The sequence below is a fragment of the Poecilia latipinna genome, unplaced genomic scaffold, assembly GCF_001443285.1.
Source record: "Poecilia latipinna isolate Pla-1442-1.1 unplaced genomic scaffold, P_latipinna-1.0 Scaffold649, whole genome shotgun sequence".
NCBI classification, from domain to species: Eukaryota; Metazoa; Chordata; class Actinopteri; order Cyprinodontiformes; family Poeciliidae; genus Poecilia; species Poecilia latipinna.
The window spans coordinates 211415-230057 of record NW_015113265.1 but is presented as its reverse complement, the minus strand read 5'-3'; the positions used below and the strand labels follow the sequence as shown (position 1 = coordinate 230057).

General features: G+C 37.9%; 1 protein-coding gene across 1 annotated transcript in view; it reads left to right on the top strand.

Annotated features, from left to right (window-relative positions):
- The first annotated feature begins 6407 nt into the window (after positions 1–6407).
- The window catches only part of LOC106954365 (cortexin-1-like), a 22708-nt gene continuing 10472 nt past the window's right edge, over positions 6408–18643 (top strand). Inside the window, exon 1 of the mRNA XM_015043799.1 lies at positions 6408–6542. The gene's annotated coding sequence lies outside the window, so the exon portion shown is untranslated. The remainder of the gene's footprint in view (positions 6543–18643) is intronic.

Genomic DNA, 18643 nt, shown 5'->3' with positions numbered 1-18643 from the left:
ATATATATATATATATATATATTATATGTGCCTGTCACATTGCTGCTGTTACTGTTTATTGCTCCTCATTGTGTAACAATAAAGTAGATTTCTATTCTATTCTATTCTATTCTATTCGTTGCTTTGCACTCACATAGGCTTATTATAGCATTTCTTTAGAAAAAAAAGGAAACCCTAAACCAAGGTTATTTATTGAAGGTTGACTTCCCGGTGGTTAGTTTCATTATTTCTTTTCTACAGAGTAGAATAAGTCACTTCCGTCCTCTTACTTTCGTAATGATTAATATTGCCCACACAGAGAGTCATCAGGATGAAATGTAACTCGTGTGGCTGCGAGGCTGTGTGGCCTTGGAGATAGGAAATTAAATCAGAGGTAACATTCTCCACCAAGCACATTCAGGTGTGAAGATTATTAAACAACCAATCTCTATATCTGCTAGATAAGCTAAGCAATCTCAGTTTGCTGCAGGGGGCAGGCCTCCAGTCCTCCGCTAAAATATTTTCCAAGGCCATATTTAACTTGTGCAGAAAATATATATGCATCACACTTGCACATGATCCATGTTCTATTTTCATGTTTTCATTAATTATGCTTTCACTTTATTGCTCTTGTTTGCATTTTTGGGTAATTTTTGTGAACTGGGGTGATTTCGACTAAGCAGAACAATTTCTCAGCTGTATGGTCTTAATGTGCATCTCCAAGCATGACTGATTAATATTTGGGTTTAAAAAATGTCTAAACAGTGGATCATTTTTGACATATGTTTTCATTCCTACAAAAATCCATATTCCAATATAGACAGGAGTAGAAACTTGTACTTTTTATTATCATTGACAACCAAGGATGCTTATTTGTGCAAAACATAATATAAGCACATAAGAAAAAAAAATTAAATAGAGGTTATAAAAGTGCAGCATTTGATTTTGTGTTTTCAAATAAAGTTCAAACTAGATTTAATTTTTATTTGTACTTTATATTTTAATAAACACTTATAAAAAACAATGAATCTAAGTTCCTTTGGACAACCAACTTCATTCAGCCTATAAATATTAAGACAGGGCAGCTGAGGTTCACATCCTCTGTTAGAACATTGGCTGTTCAATTCTCATATTCCAGTGAATTTCCTTATTCTGTGTGAGAACAGCTTGTTTAAGTTTAGGAGGAATACTGGCCTGAAAGCTCAGACATAAGCTTTTCAAGAGACCTTTAGCAAAAGCACACTTTCTCACTCTCTGTGCCAATTGTTTATTGCTTTATACATAATTAAAACTCTTATGAATACAGAATCTAATCTTCCAAATGTTTTTTTTTTTCTTTTTTACCAAGGTCGGTATTTGAGAGAATGGGCCATTAAAAGTCAATTTTCCAAATGTGCTTTCAGGGATGACTTGAAAGCAACGGGAAGCGTTCAGGGGAACTTGATCTGATTATTGTATGTTTACAGCTAATTTATTAGTAACACTGCACACAGTCTTGTTTTGAATTTTCAGCATCGACACATTTAAAAAAAAAAAAGTCTACAAAATAGCCCAAAACAAAGAAAATGCTGTGGCTTTGCAACAGGAAGGTCTTGGAATCAAATCCTGGCTTGGGACTTTTTGTATGGAGTTTGTTCTCCATCTGCAGATTTGGGCTCTCTCCAGGTACTCTGGATTTGGGGGGAAAAAATTGTTTTCCAGTAAAAACAGTATTTATAATATGTATTAAAAGGCTAAGTTGTAATTAATTTGATCCTGCAGAATACTCTTTATGCATTTTCATGACTTTGTTAATGAACTGAAGTTGAGAATTTATGTCAAGAGGATGAACGAATGTACAATGAAACTATTTAAATCTGGGCTGCTTGGTTATTACAGCACAGGCTGGTTACTAGTCCAAAGGTGTTTTCTTAACCAACTATGGTCAACCTGATACATCCATGTAAAGATGAGCCAACTTAAAGGTATAACAGTAAATTCTGAAGGATAGCTACTTACAAACGAACAATAATTTAGCAGGTCCTTTTTCTACACGCAAAACTGATTTTCAAAATAATAATGATAAAGGAATGTTTTAACACATTGCAATTTTTCTATGGGACCAATTAGAATAATGGTTGATTTTCAGCTTTAAATAAAAAGCGATTAACTTGTGTTGCACATGTTTCTTTTATTACTGTATTTCTACCCAATAATGTCACACTGTGAGAATGTCACACCGGATCATTCCCACTAGTTAATGTGTGAAGCACCGTGGACACACACAAAGCGAAAGAGAGAAAAGAGAGGGAGAAACCTTGACTCTACCTTGTCAGACGCTTTAGAGTAATTAAACAGGAACAGATTATCAAATGGTCCATGAAGAGTGGATCAGCGAGGAGGAGCTCATGGCGGTGCTGTTTATGCATGTGTGTTTGTGTGCGTCCGGCTCCACATTGCTGGCGCTGGGACAACCCAGGGTGAAGTTGTGAAGCTGTATGATGAATGTCGCTCCATAACAAGAGCTGAAGGGGAATGATTAAACCATGTCCACCAATCACCTCCTGTGGAGCCTGAAGGAAACAACCAGGGAAACACAAGCTTGGCTCTCAGCAGCCCTGACAGCAGAGGACACACAGATGCACACACGCTGGTTATTTTCACATACATGCTTTGTAAGAGATTTTTTTCCCCTTTATATTTACAAACCAAATGAAAACAGTGTACAAAGATGCTACATTTGATGAAGGATGCAAAACTTTTTGAAATTCTTCCATGTTGATCGGCAGATGCCCACTCCCTTCCATGTTTGTAATTCATGTCCATGATTTAGTGTAAAATGTGCTGAAAAACAAGTTTTGTTTTAGCCATTAAAGCATTTTTTTTTATGGATTTAGTTTATATTCAAGAAATTATGTTCAAGCAAAAAGTGGGTAAACCCCTATTTTAGCTGAATTTAAAAGCAAAGCAGCATTTTTCCATTAGTAGCATTTACAATATATAGCCAAAATCCATATTGTAAAACCAGACATGCACACACAGCGCAGCGCAGCACAGCGCACAGGGTCTCAGGGCACTCTGGAGGTCAAACAGCTACAAAGCAGCTTTGATTCCCTGCAGTTTTAATGACTTTGAGAGACCGTGTTCACTTTTCTTTTTCTTCCGGTAAATTATTGTGATGATCCTTGTGCTTCTGTGCAGCGCAGGAGGGATTTCTGCCATGAGGGACATTAGGCCTTGAGGAGCAGGAGGACATTTTTAACTATGGTATTAAATTGTCCAACATCCAGTGCAAAACGCAGTGAGACAGGATTTGTCCCCTTATAGATTTCTGCTGTTTTTGTCACACCTGTATATTTCAGATTTTCGTATTATTGAAGGATGATCTGAGGAAATTCAAAATGCAGTTTTCAAACTGATTAACCAAACCAGCTTTTTGCTAAAAAGTATTTGCCCCTTATTATTGGCAGTGCCATGCAAAAATACAACTATAATCAAGTGTTCTGAAAAATTACTCATCAATCGTACATTAATGTGAACGCCCATTTTTCTTTGCAGTAATGTTTTATTCCAGCCACACTGGGTGATTCTTTTACACATTAACTGGCTGTGTAAGATCACACTGCAGCATCCTAAACAAATTTATGTCCATACTTTATGCTACTCCATAACCTTTTTTTTTTTATTCAGAGCTAGGCTTGCTGGTGTGTTTTTGATCATTGTCCAGTTAAAAAAAAAAAAGCACAGTGAAAAAAAGTTGTTCAGCTTTTTCTCCATGTAAAAAGTTGTCTGGGGATATCAGAGCACTCTATTCATAGACTCGATAATTAAGTTTCAGAACAGAAAAATCCCAAAGTTTGTCACTGAATCATTTATTTAATAATTCTGTACTTTAAAATATTACAGACACTGTATAACTAAGAGAATGAGAAATTCTTCTTGAGGTTAAGAATTAAATCTTTTAACTGTCTGCAATAATTTCCCTTTGTGTTTAGAGAAGTAAAATGTAACTTCAGAATGTGGTGATTTTACTACGCATGGAGTGGGACGTAATCTAAAAATACAAGTATTTCCATTTTGGTAAAATGAGATTCAAAATGAAAAGTTTATTTTAAAAAATTTAAAATTTACAGAAAATGTGTAAGCCTTTTTTTATTTTGGGTTAATGATGGTATATTTTGTACATATAAACATGAAATTAGTTTTATTTCGATGTTTATTCATTCTTTTACTCAAATTGTTAATCATTTTATTCCTCATAATGCTCACCCATTCAACTCAAATCAATGTAGTGAATAATATAAACAGAAGCGGTAAGTAAAAGTGTATCTTTTGTACACAAGAAGATCTTCAAGAAATGTTTCCGGCATCCAGTTGGATTTGTATTTGTCCTAAAGGTTAATGAGGTGCATGCTAGCTCAGAGGAAAGGAGACAACAGTGCTCTTTACGAAAGACGAGCCGTCGCTCGCCCGAGGGGCCCCTACGACACTCCTCAGATCTAATTATCAGGATTATTGATTGGTCATGGCCACCTACTCCTCCACCCACATACACACAGAGATGCTTGGTCACGTGTGCAGATTGAAGTACAAAAAACACATTACAATTTGCATACAGGGGAAAGCTAAGGGACGACACAGAGTAATATCTGCCCAGTCTTCCGGCAGTCTGTATTCATCCTGCCAGTCCAAACCTCCTACTCACTATTGGCACATTTGGACAAACTCACCTGGGAAAATGGCTCTCTCAACATCCGTAATGCACTTGCTCTCGCCCACACAGCCCACTCCACCGGGTATGAAAAGGCGGACTCTTTCACAAACTCGCTGACATTTTTTTGAGCCCCTGACGTAAAGCTGCCATTTTGTTCCAAGAGAAATGTATTTTTATTTCAAAACAGAGATAATAGTCCGGCTGAGTTGTTGATGGTTTGAACACTCCTCCAGTTTGGCCCACACATTTTCACCGTCATGAGCTGAACCAGCTGCAAGTGGCTGACATTTTTCACTAGCATGTCGTTTCAGAAATGATTCCCAAATTCAGATTTTACTCAGTAATAATGTTAATACGTTTAAAAAAAAAAAAAAAACATCCTTTAATCTCCTACGTGCTGGGGGAAAAATATTTTGAAAAATTATTTCTTAAACTAGATATCTATATCATGAGTACATTTCCCAGCTGGAGCGGCACATAAACCCTGACCCACTCTGCTGAGGGGAATGGCGGGAGGTGATTGGCAGCAGGGTGGAGGTGCTGAAGAGGAGGATGGCACAGATGGCACAGATTGCACAGATGCCAGCCATTCTTTCCTTGGTGGGAAAACTCAAACAGTAACAGTAGGAGGACACCTGAGCTGGCTGGTCGGATTGAACCTGCTGTGAAATGGAGGGTGAAGAGTTTCAGGCACAAACCTGGAACAGAGTAGGATGAACTGTGCTGCAGATGAGAGGACAAGATGAGAGGATGATAACTCTATTTTGTGACTCTTGATTTTAAGAAACACGCTTGCAATGTTTAAACATTTAAGCCACTGGATGATTTTTTTTTTTTTTTTTTAAACAAATTTTCTGCTTAAAATCAACCCTAAATTCAGCCAGGTCCTTCGTTGCTAAGCTGAACTTGGCCAATACTGTTTCCTTATTCAAATATATTTCAGAAACTTTCAAAGCATTACAACTTTAGGCAGTTAAAGTTTTGTCATCAACAAAGAAGATGAGTTTGAGAATTAATCATCCCAATAAGTGGATGCGAAAACATAAATGTTGCAAAGACATAATCTGCTCCAATCTCACCAGCTTTCCAGTTCTTACTAAAGAAAAGCATGCCCACAGCATAACAGCACCCTTTTTAAGTAAGAGACAATCAGTGGCAATAACCCAGGCAAACAAAGTGTTGACACAAATGGGGCTATTCTAGCTTTTTTTTTTTTTTTTGCCACTGATGTTTTAATTATGGGTCAGATCCCATAACTTGGAGAAAATGGGATCTGGGATTCAAACCCTGGCCCCTCTTGCTGTAATCTAATAACTGCTCCACCATGCAGTGCTGATGGACGAAAAATGTTGATTGAATAATGTTTAAATTTTAATTTCTGGGAATTCTCTCAGGATCTTACATTTGTTATTTGTTGGCCCAAAGTGAGGCCTCATCCCCACCTTCGAGAACCAGAGTTCTCAAAGTTGACTCGCTGTTTAAAATTGAGTATTTTTTAAATTAAGGTAAATAAGCAGGAAAGACAGAAAATCATGCTGTGGGTTTAAGGGTCACCTTTGATACAAAAGCTTCAAGATTTAAAAGCTGGACTAACTGATCTGAGGCTGCAAAGATAATACTCAATCATATTAGTATTACTATGACTATGAGGACACATATTGGGGAGGGTCCTGCCTCTGTGATTGGCTGTGCGGTCAGCAGGGGTGGGCGGGGAGCTTTTAAAGACTCTCCGCCTGCCTTCAGTGTTGTCTCTCGGAGTAAAAAGCGGCGCACAGCAGCAGCGGCTGAGCAGGAGGAGCAGATTTTAAAGTTTGATGCCACAGCGGTCCGGACAGAGCGGAAACTCACCCACGCTGGACTCCGGAACCAGGTTGGTAAATGTAAACCTGAAACTTATGAAGCTGTCTTTAAAATACGTAAAGAGTTTGCAAAATTAAGGCAAAAAAAAAAAAAAAAGGCGAAACTGCCTCTTCATGTTAATTTAAAATGCAGTGCTGCAGAGTGTTAAAGTCCGGGTTTTGTCTCCGTTAATCAGCTAATTTGCGGCAAACTTTGGAAATTAAAGTTCAGTCCTGTCAGGTGATTCTTCAGATGAAGCACATGAAGAAGTTCCTTTGGGGATAAAAATAAGGGCTTTAAAAAAAAAAAAATCAAGATCTGCAAAGAAAAACTCAAAATCACTATACAGATTAAGCAAAAACGTTAAATGACGGAATAATTTCACACGCTGGTGTTTAAATGAAATTTTACATTTAAACCCATTTTCCTCTCTAAAAATTTAACATCAGACTTTTAGTCTACTGTGTTCTAATTATCCTTTATGCATTCATGTTCTCCTAAATTTACGTCAAACTACTCAATCAAAAATAAAACCAGTTCCTTACATAAAGCAGCTGTGTCTGTGTACACTGACATTGCGTGGATTGTGGTTAGATGTATTTCCAGTCTCAATCCTGAGCAAGTCACCTTCAGGAAATATGGATCCCACTGTCCTGCTGTGATATCAGGTGAATATTAACCTTCCTGACCTCCCATGTGGACCCCAGTGGACCAGTCAGGAAGAACGGGTTCTCTGTGGTTTTTACGGGACCTTTAGCAAGAGAAGTTGATTTAATGTAAAACTGTCAACTTGCATTAAAATCTAACATTTTTTTGTAATGTTTTTCACATTTGATAAGCTTTTTTTAGGACTTAGTTGCTGAACCTTCGCTCAGTTCATCATAAGCACCAGTTTCTTATTTTGATTTAGTTTCTGTTTATTAAGGAGTGCAAGATCCCAGACATTGTGGGGCCCAGAAAATGGCATTCTTGATTTCAGTCATTTTTTTTTTTGTTCTCTCATTTCAGTAAGAAATACAAATTGATTTGAGTGTTATGCAAGACGACCGATTAAGTTGTGTCATCCGGTACATGCCGTAGAGCTGGGTTCTGTTAGCTTGCTGGTAGTAGTGATAACTTCTTTTTGCAGGACAGCCCACATTGTGTCATTCTTCCACTGAGATACGGTACTCAGACATTTGCATTGCTGTTTGTTTTGTTTGTTTCACAGTTTTTAATAAGGACTGAATTTATGAAAACTCGGTGCAGAGGTTGTGCATGTGGACAACAGAGAAACCACACCAGAGTTTGAAACAAGCCTAAAATGCAATTTGTTGAAACTGCAAAGTCCAGACCAGATATTGGCTGTAGCCTCTAGGATTTTTTCCTACAACCCGGGAAAAAATAACCTTTTTTGAACCCTTATCAGCTTTGCTTTTTTATGGCAAAGTTTCAGTATTTCAATCCTTTGCTACTGATTCTGTTACATTTTCATCTCTTTAATCTTTGGCTCCTTCAGCCCTTTGGTAATCTCTACTTTACCTTTCTTGCCCATTGCAATTCCATCTATTTATTCATTATAAGTTTTATTTTTTTATTGTTGTAAAACTTTAATTAATAGAAACTGGCATTAAGAGAGCTAAAACCTCACAAATAAAGTAAACAAGTCTTACGTTTTCTGCTTTCCTGTATTTATGTCCTGATCCTTGATTGGGCCGTTGAGCTGTAAGGACCCTGGATAAAATCTAATATTCCACTAAGTGAAGTCTTCGTGGAATACTACTAAGACTAGGTCAAAACGTTGTGCATTAAATGACCATATCTGTAAAAATACAGAATAGAGTACAGGTGAACTCACCAGCATTAATTCTGGTGATGTGGAAAGCAGATGCACATATATATGCATGTATGAGGTTCTCAGAGTCTCTGCATTTGCTTCCTTTGTATTTTAGAATTGATTTTAATGATGCTTTCATTGTTTGTTTTTTTTTGTTGTTGTCGTTTTTTTTATGATCCCTTGATGGTATTTAACCATTGACAATGTTTGTCAGAGTTGCTTTGACTGTAGAAATTATTTCAAATCCATCAGGTAACCTGGAAAAGGAACAAAAGCCTGTTGCGGGGACTTATTTTCTTATTACAGCTCTCAACTTTGTACAAACCTGAGGCCAGTAGAAACTGTTCATGGTTTCCAAAAAGGATATCTTTTTTTTGCCTGGCTTTTAGTTGCCCTTTTAGTACCATCGAATTTTACCCTGCATTGAGTGAATTTGTACTTTTATCTCCCTTCTAGTTTGCCCAACCTTGAAAAGCCTTGTTTATTTAACTGTCATTTCTATTAGTTTTTGTTTTTATTGTTTCTTTTTCTTGCTTATTGTTCGCTCTTTGTCTTACATTTTGTGTCTAAATAGTCCTCTATAAATAAGACTCACTAATTGAGTATTTCTATGCTGTGGTATTATGTGGTTGTTTTGGTAAGAATAGCCTATGTGCTTGCAGAGTCATATTAATGAAATATTTCCCACTAAGCTTTCCCGCCCACTCGACAGCAAAGCCTGCTCGACATATATTTCATCATGTTCTTTCCCATTTGGTCTGCTGGGACTCTTTGCATACATCCACCAGATTGTTGTGACTTTGTGCTTTCTTTTCAGCTTCTCTTCTGACTGCACTTAAAGCTGTATATCTCTGAGTGGAACTGTAACTGGAATAGTGCAAATACGGGATGCTTGTTGACGAGATTCAAGCCGCTTACATTTATGAACGCTCTGGACCTGAATGAGAGAAGTTTACTCTAAATGATACATCAGCTGTTAGATATGCGAGGAGTAATGCTTGGTGAGCGTCACTTTAAGGACAAAATGCTTGCACAGCCTAACTTGGAAGCTTCATTGGAAAATAAAAACTCAAACTTGAAGTGTTATAGTTTTTATTCATGCTATATTATGGACGTTTAATTTAGTAATTATGGCCATTTGGAGACAAACGTGCTCAAACTAGACATTTAGCTCAGATTTGACATTTACAAACACAATAAAAGGATCTGGAAATGGGTTTAAAAATATTACCGCCTGCCAGTTTAAATTTTAAAAAATGAATCCTGCTGATTGACAGGAAGCTGACAGTCATCATGTAATGAGAGGAGGGATGGAGACAAAGAGGAAAAAAATAGAGCTCCTGACCTCCCTCCCTGTCAGCAGACGGACCATTACAAGGAGCACATTAGAGAATCAGGTTCTCTGCCACATGGCTATCTCTCTATGTCACCGCCAGTCTCCATTATTAGCCCTGATATCGGATATCATTTACTCTCTGCTACTCGCCAAGGTGGATGTTTTATTTCATTGTTCAGCTGTCATTTAAAAGCAGTCAAGTGAGGAGGTGAAGCCACTAATGCGTCTTTGCTGCATCACTCTGACACGTTTAATTCGAATGTCACGCCGCGCTCTTCTCAAATGACTCTTCATGCACTTGACAGCATCACCTGTGTCCCCCCCCCTCAAGTTATTAGCAGTGTTACATTTAGTTTAGTACAGTTTAGATGATTTTATTAGGTAGCACACAAAGTAATAAACATTCTTGTTGGTGTCCTGAAGAGCCACCACCTCCTGCAAATCCGCCAGGGAGGAAGAGGAGGACGGCTCCTGCCAATATGACTTCATGTCAGTACAGAGGGGATGTAAGAAAGTCGTTGAGGGCTTTCAACCTTGACGAGTTGGTCCAGTAAGTGGTTTTGATTTCTTGTTCAAGATCAGCCATCAAATATTTATCAACCGTTCATCTATCAAGCTTTGGTTGGTGACTCAGGGTCTGGGATTTATTGTCCCTTCTCGGCTTCGAAGGCAGAGACACCACAGCAGCCTGTCAAACATATGTCTATTAACTTTTTCAGAAATGCTAAAGCGGGAAAATGTGCTGATTCCAGTCGGATTACTGGAAATAAATCTGCTGAAGGAATGGGAAGGGAAGAAAACAGAAAATACATCCTTTCTTCTGCCTTAGATGGATTTAGTTTGGTCAGACGTGAGCTGTAGAAACGCCTACTTTACCCAGAGGGAAGTCTGGCAATCAGACGTACTGAACAGGCAACCTTTACTTCCACAAGGTGACGTGTTTGAGTTTAGGGCATGAATTTTCATCTGTGTTTAATGCATGGTCAGGTTTCTAACTGGTAGATTCTTTAGCCTCTTGGGAATGGAGCAGTCAGCGAAATTATTTCACACTCTGTGCTTGAGTCAGTGCTTTCACTTTTTTGGTATTTATAGTTTGTAGACTGTAGTTCAGACATTGGACCCTGATACTCTGTTCTGTCACTCCTGGGTGTGGGGTTTTTTTTTTTTTTTTTTTTTTTTGCTTCGCTGACTGAAAGCCATTGTTTTACTTCCTGGCTTAAGGCTGCTCTGACGTTTCAGCTCGCTTCGTTTGCTGGCTGCAGGAAAGTTTTTGACTTTTTAATGCTGACTCTGGGCTCTCTTCCACCTTGGTTTTGAGCAAGTGTTGTGTGGGCAGAGCATGTAATATATATGGCCTTCGTAGCAGGCGGGTTGGTTGGCTCCGTTCTGTCTCGGTGGACTTGACAGAACGGCTGCCTGATGGAAGGAAAGTACTTCTGTCATCTCCATGTTGGCCTTCACACACACACATACACTCTTTATTTCTTCATCATGTCTTTTTTGTGATTTCACCTCCCTGAGTACTTTCTCCATCTTCTTACATTCACCTGATTTATCCTTTCTGACCCTTCGTTCTCACCAAGTAGCTACAGAGTTCAGGTTTATCTGACTGCAGGCATGAATCAAGGGTTCTTAACATTCTGCAAGCTACCAATCTTCCTGTAATGTCTCCTGCTATAGCTCTGTAACTTTTCACCATATCTTGCCACTTATACTTCATCAATCCTGGCTGTCTTATCTTTCAGCTTGATTTCACTTGGTAATGTGGGTAAAACTGCATTAAATCAGATTAGATGTTTGGTGTTTTAGTTCATTTAAAAGTGCCAACTTTCTTTACTTTTGCTAAATGCAACAGTAGTAAGGTGAGGAATGTGTATTATTTGCTAACATTCAGAAGTTTACATAGACTTGAATTGGATTCGGGGCTAAATAATTTGGAAAATGAAGATGACCGTCAACTTTTGTAAGCTTTGGGTTCATTCGAAACAATATTTGGGTTTCAGGCTGTAGCTATATGGATTTCGCACAATCTCAAACACACAGCTTCCTTGTTGGACATCAAAAGCAATCAAGAAGAAATTGTGTACCTCCATCAGTCCAGATGCCTGAAGGTGCCACATTTATCTATTCAAACAATTATATAAGAGTGCAAACACCATACAAATGCACAATTATATTAATCAGGAATGAGACTGGCTCTGCGTTCCAGAGACGGATATGGTCTGGTTAGGTGCATTTGTGTAAAAACATGAGATCAAAAGCAAAAAAAAAAAAAAAAAACCCTGTGAAGATACTGACAAGCTGTTAAAGCGACATAGATCAGAATATTTTGCTGTTTCACTATTTCATTTGAGTTGATTCCAATTTTTGGAGCTATGATTCGATTTGAAATTGATTCAAAACAATTATTTATTATAATTTTTGTTAACATGCTATAGTTGTGCACAGATCATGTGCTTTGCACAAGCATCTCTTCCAAGGCAGATACTTTGCAATGACTCTGCCTTGCAAAATCCTTCTGCTTTGCAAGACAGGAGGACAATTGGAGATATTAAAGTGTTTTTCACATTTATTAATTTCTATATAATAATTCATGCATAAATGGAATTACTTTTACTCTCTGCATTGTCCATTTTGCTTTTACAAAACAGCCACAGAATCGCCGATTGTGCCAACAATACTCTTCAGTGTTGATGCTGTTGTCAACAAAGAAATAACATTCAAGGTTTGCTATTTTCAGAGTCGGTGTGGAGTGTAAAGTGAAATAGACGACAACACAGAAATGTAAAAAAAAAAAAATTGTAAAGAACTGTATTTTCCATGGTATGTCAACAATGTCTGCAGTTCATTCAGGCTCCAAGAGAGAAACTGAGAGCAATAACTTCAATACATAATAGAAGGACTTAGTATTTTACAGCAAAAATGGCTCAAACTTCAACCGTTGTCTGTCATGGAACATGCTTTATTCATAAACCATGTTTTTATTTATATGTTGACTGTCTTTGGGAAGTCTGAGCTGAGGTTATGTTTCTTTCCTTGGGACTGGCAAAACTGACCAGATGCAAAAACACGTTTAAAATGCCACCCTACAAGATTTAGTCTTTAGTTGAATATAACAGTAAATCCATCTTAAGCTGAATGCTCTCTCATACAGTATGACACAATCTGCTCTTATTATAATTAATAAACTCTTAAAGCAGGTGGGATTGATGACGGCAGATCTTATGTCTACCTATATTATAGAGGGAAATCAAAGGGAAATCAGAACAGCTAAACTTGCATATTGCATATCAGTGGGTAAAATTTTTCACAAAAACCACAGATTAGAGATCGACCACAAAACTCTGACTGATGCATCACATCGGTTTTCTCCGGTGTTTGCTCTTGATCTCATCTTCTGTCCACAAATAGATTTTGCCCACTCACTGCTGACCTGCGAACATTTGTGAACCAGTCTCCGCTCATCCTCATCCTGGTGTGAATATTTCATGTATGTGATTTGTGAATTAAATATAGGGCGGATATGATTGGCTTGACATTTATTCACACTGACTGGTGGGACAGAAGGATTTTTGGAGCTGATTAAAGTGGTGATCTTGAACAGGACACAAAGGTGGGTTCAGTCTTCAAGGTAGAAGCCTGCAGGCAACAAATGTCTTTGAGTTTAATGCTTGCAGCATCATAGTTGAACAGACTAAAATCATGTTTGTTTGCAGTTTAGTTTGTTTTATAAATTTTTCATTTTTCCTATTATGAATATTTTTCTTGACATTTATGTGTTGGGATGGCAGGAAACCATGTGAATGCCAAACATACCTCTTAAAAAGCCTGAAACTAGGGGATGTGCAGGAATTTAGTACTTTAGCTACAATTTGTTTCAATTAAGTGTTCACAGATTTATCGGTCTGGCTTTTGGGACATTTTTTGTTGGTAGCCTTAAATACACCCCACCGTCAGCCACTGCAACACATTTTTAAAATTAGAAATGTTAAGTTAGCTCAAATTAGATCACCACCATAGGAGAGCACCTTAAATTAATTTTTAAAAATTACAAAGAAGTCACCAAAAGGTAACGGTAGTATGAGCTTTATCCGTTGTTGGAAATTATTTTATTTTAAAGACACCTGGCAATGATAATGCATGTTTAATTTATGTGTAACGCTCTCTGGTGATATTTATTGGCTAAAAAGGGACTTTATTTAGGACTTGGCGATATTTTTCATTCTATAGATACTGACAGCATTTGTTTAATGTGAATTAAAGCATCTTTTTCTGTAGAAAAAAAAAATATAACCCTTTGTGTTTTATGGTTACCGTTCTCAAATGTAGAAGAAATATTTAATTTTTTCTCACACACGAAGACCTTTTTTAGGTTCTCATCCTTTTTTGTGTCTTCTTTCCTCACAAGTATAAAGTATTTCTTTCATCAGAGTGCTCACTTTTGCCAAATAGATTGGCACAATATCCTGGGGAAAGGACAATTGAGGCTTATTGGCATAATGGACTTCCTCTCTCTTTTTTTACTGCCATCTACATGTCTTCTCCCACAAGGGACAGACTAGTTACTGTGATAAAGTTGGCTTCATAATAGCACAATCTTGTTTTGAAACTGTGTCTATAGATAAAAAGCATTTTAATGTCTTGTGGCCTCAGCTGCAGAGGCCTCTGAAAATCATCTAAGCTTGCTTTTTTCACTAGTAATTTAAACTACAACTCTTTACCCGTCTTATTATTTGACTATAATTTACAAACGGAGGGGAAATATTGCTTCTGAAAAGGATTAATGTATTGTTGAGAGCAGATCAGGTGTGGCTTTAAGTTTCAGAAATAACAAGTAGCCTATTTGTGTACTTTTTGATTGGTGAATATTTAGTATGATCTCTACAACTTTCCATCACTGAACACTTTACAATAGTCAAATGCACAACGTGCTCTGTGTGATCTAAAATTTTAGAAAATGACAATTTCAAATTAATTTGCCCTCCATTTTTGAGAATTAGCTCAATGTAAGATGAAATTTGTGAATTGGATGGAAAGAAAAATATTATAAATGTCTAAAGAATGCAGTGATAGGAATAGCTATAAATTATATATATATATATGTATTATTGTAGCAAACTGCCAGCAGTCTGTCTTTTGAGGAAATGTGCTCCTTAGCACACAGCTGGTGAACTTATGATGGGAGTATTTCGATCACAAAACCGTATTCTTTGTGTTTAGGTAAAATAGAAAGTGGTTTTGTCCAAAAATCATCTTTTTCTGGAATGCTGAGTTCTCTCCCAGTTGGTGCTGAGGGGCATTCAGGTAAATCTCTAAATATGCTGAGAAAGACAAAAAATATTCATCTGGGTTCACCTGTTAAAATGATAGATTGTAGGCGCCACGAAGATGGAATTACTCAGCTGCGTTGGTGCTGTTGAAAGTCTCACGGGGCTTGTTTTTTTTTTTTTCCTTCCCCTTTGCTCCCTCATCTGTACTCTCCTCCATTTGTCCACTTCAAATGGAGGTGGACAAATTAAGGGAATGCAAACGTTTGGGCACCTCAAGCAAAATTCCAGCAGTAAAGATAAACTATTTAAGGAAATGCATAACATTTATTTTTAATGAATAGGGCAATATCTTTTTCAATCTTGAATGTACAACATGGTCCTTAATCTTAGATTCTGAGATGAAAAATGTAAAGCTTAATCAAATCGTCAGATTTATGGCTGCTCAAAGGAATCATTACGGAAGCGAAAAGATAAAGCAGTTTGAGAAGCTTGAAAATTAAGACCCAAATAGTTTTTCCTTTTTTAATTTTTCAAAGCATAACAACAGAGCTTCTCAGGTGAAACGAGTAAAGGCAGCGCTCCGAGTCCTCACCAGCGTTGCATAAGGGCACCTGTGGGCATCCTGACAAGCTGCATCATGTCTTGTTGTGGCAGCTGCAGTGTGACTGAAAGTCTCTGCAACATTTGCTAGAAAAGCTCCAGGCCTCTTTGGTTGACCGTTTTGAAGAATAATGAAACCATCGGCTTTGGGAAAGATCCATTTCAGTCCAAAAACTGGGTTGTGTCATCTTGATTTCATGAATTCAGTTCATTGAAATATACTTGAGAGGAATTAAGAATTAGATTGTCAGATTTATAGCTGCTTGAAGCTGTTATTTTTAGTCTGTCACTAGATTTATACCATCAGTATCCTTTTACACATTACCCCACACTTAGTAGAAACTGCGGCTTCCTTTTTAAAAAAGCTTGCATATATCCTCTATGGCTTCACTTTAAAATTATTCAGTGATATTAAAAATAGCTTGGCTTTGCCACAGTCCCCAATTTTTTTTTTTTTTTTTTTGTTACTCAACTAAAGAAAATAGTCACCAAAGCAAAGTGTTAGGTGTAGAAAAGTAGCAGTTGTGTAAAATGGACAAACACACACTGCATGGCTGGTAACTTGCTGGACCTTGTTTTGTTTTCAGAGGTTGGTAGTGTGGACTGCTTTCCTTCCTGCAGCACTGCTACTCATTTGCATGCATGCTCAGTGAACGTCTCGTACACAAACACACTTTTTTTTGTTCAATGTTGCATGCACAGTCGGAGCCGAATGGCTGGCTGTATGTGAAATATGCAGAACGTTTAACTGCCAGACTTTATCACCCCTACAGTAGCTGCCGACTGACTGACATCCTAATTATGACCAGGACCATCTGAGGAATGGGTTGTTGGTGAGCCAGGATGGATGGCAAGTGGAACAAGGAATTGATCTAAGAGTCTGTCTTCACAGCTGTAAGACACACCTGGCATGGTATAGAATAGAATAAATACTTTATTGTCTCAATAGGGAAAATGTGCTCATTGACTGAACACATGACGCACAGGCCATTTACATCGACTTATAAGCAAACAGAGTAATCAAGTAAGACACACTTGGCTGCAGACAATATGGAATCAGAATCAGCAACAATAAAGTCATGGTGCTTTAGGTTCTTAAATCTCTCTGAATTCTCCTGTAATTACAGTTTTAATAAAAAAATTATGATTAATGTATGATAAATGTATGAAAAAAAAAAACATTTGTTGTTTTGCACAGCTCAAGGTGACCTGGTCCTTGTTGTCCTCATTAGATTCGGAAACACAGCAGGGACCGACTCCCTGAGGTGGCAAATGAATCACATGTATCCAGAAGAGAGAAACGCGCATCTAAAACATCAATAAGCCTTATGACATGTTGTTATACATTTCCATTAGGGTTTCCCCTCTTTGTCTGTGCAGTTCTTGTTCTGCCATGTCCTCTGAATGCTCCATATTTGTCTTGTGAGCTCGATTACTTTTGTGTGGATGTGATGGGGGATACCCGGCTGAGCTTGTGGATCACATGGAGCTCCCCTCAGCCTTTTCTCCAAGTCCACTTTATCTTTATAAGCAACAAATTGGAAAGGGTTAATTCAATTCCCTGCAGGCTGAAGCTGAGACGAACATTTACAATCTCTGTCTCTTTCCCTCTCCACTTGTTCGCTGATGTTCTTTTCCTCCCTGCCTCTTTGTTGCTAAAGTATAATTACTTTTAGAAAGTGGCTTTACTCAGCCTATACATAACAACAGATCATGACTGTCTGCTCAGAGCAACATGGGGACTGGCTTGGCTGGCTGTTTGCATGTTTAAAGTATCATCTCACTAATGTCCAATAACAAGATAATGCTGGGTTTACATGTCAGATCTGTTTGATTCTTGGTAAAGTGTTTTAGTTTCTGGATTTAAGTGAAAGGGCCACATTCACATTCAAGTCAGACGCCTTCACCTTGCTTACGGTGTGATAGCTCTCCACTTTTTCATCTTGCACTTGGTGTTCCTTCAAGGCAACAGATATTTATCTTACCTTTTGAGGAATAAAGTAAAATGCCTCAAAGATTAATTTCACTAGAAGCAATTCATAATAATTGCCACCTAAATCGTGCATTAGACAAACGGGTTTATGTGTAAATCCAATCCAATAAATTTTTATATAATTAATTTAAACCTTCAGATTCAGGTCATATTGAATACTTTCCTGTTCAGTCGTAATAATAGCTTACAGTTACTTGTATATCAGGAAAGGTATCAATCTTAGCTGAATGAATCAAGGTTTTGACTTTGTGGTAATCCCTCAGCCTGAGCAAGTATGCGGTCACAGTGGAGGGGAGGAACTGTATTTTAACAGGAAGAAACCAGCACCAGAACCAGGCAAGAGAAACACAGAAGCACTGAGCCAGGGTTACTTCCTGTGGAATTGGACAACAGGTAAACCAGGACTTCTTTCTATGAGAGCCAAACAAAACATGAGTAATGGTTAAAGGCATCATACCTTCCAGGAACAAAACACAATTTTGTCCATGAAGGGCAGCAAACGTCTGAGCTGTTGGATCAGGCTGAGCCTCCATGCTCAGCCTGCTCCTGTGTTTGCCTGCTGGCACGGGTGTGTATGCATGTGTGAAATAGATGTCAATTTGAGGACCTTTCAATGAAGACTGACAAGTGTCTGCTTCACTGCTCTTCATTACAAGGGTCTCATTGGTGCACCGAGGAAGTGTCATGGAGGAGAGTTGTAATGGGTGCAAACTAATGCGCAATAAGGCGTGTGTGTTGTGTGTGTGTCTGTGTGTGGCTGCATAGGTGTTAGGACTGACAGAGTGAGATGGTATGGCTTAACGAGGAGGAAAATAAGCTGAGCAATCTATGTCTGCCCTCCTTCCACCACCCAATTTCATATGCTGACACACATATCTTTGGGAGCCATGACAGAACTACTGGGTCACTAACTCTGTGTGGGCTTGTTGCAAGGCAGAAAAAATGCAATTGTGAAATTTCAGGATTCATTTTCTAAAAAGAGGTTTCTACTCTCAAATCTATATATATATATATATATATATATATATATATATATATATATATATAAAAATTCCCCTCTCACCCTCCATGGGTGGTCTCTTTCATCCTCTGAGCTCGGGTCCTCTACCAGAGGCCT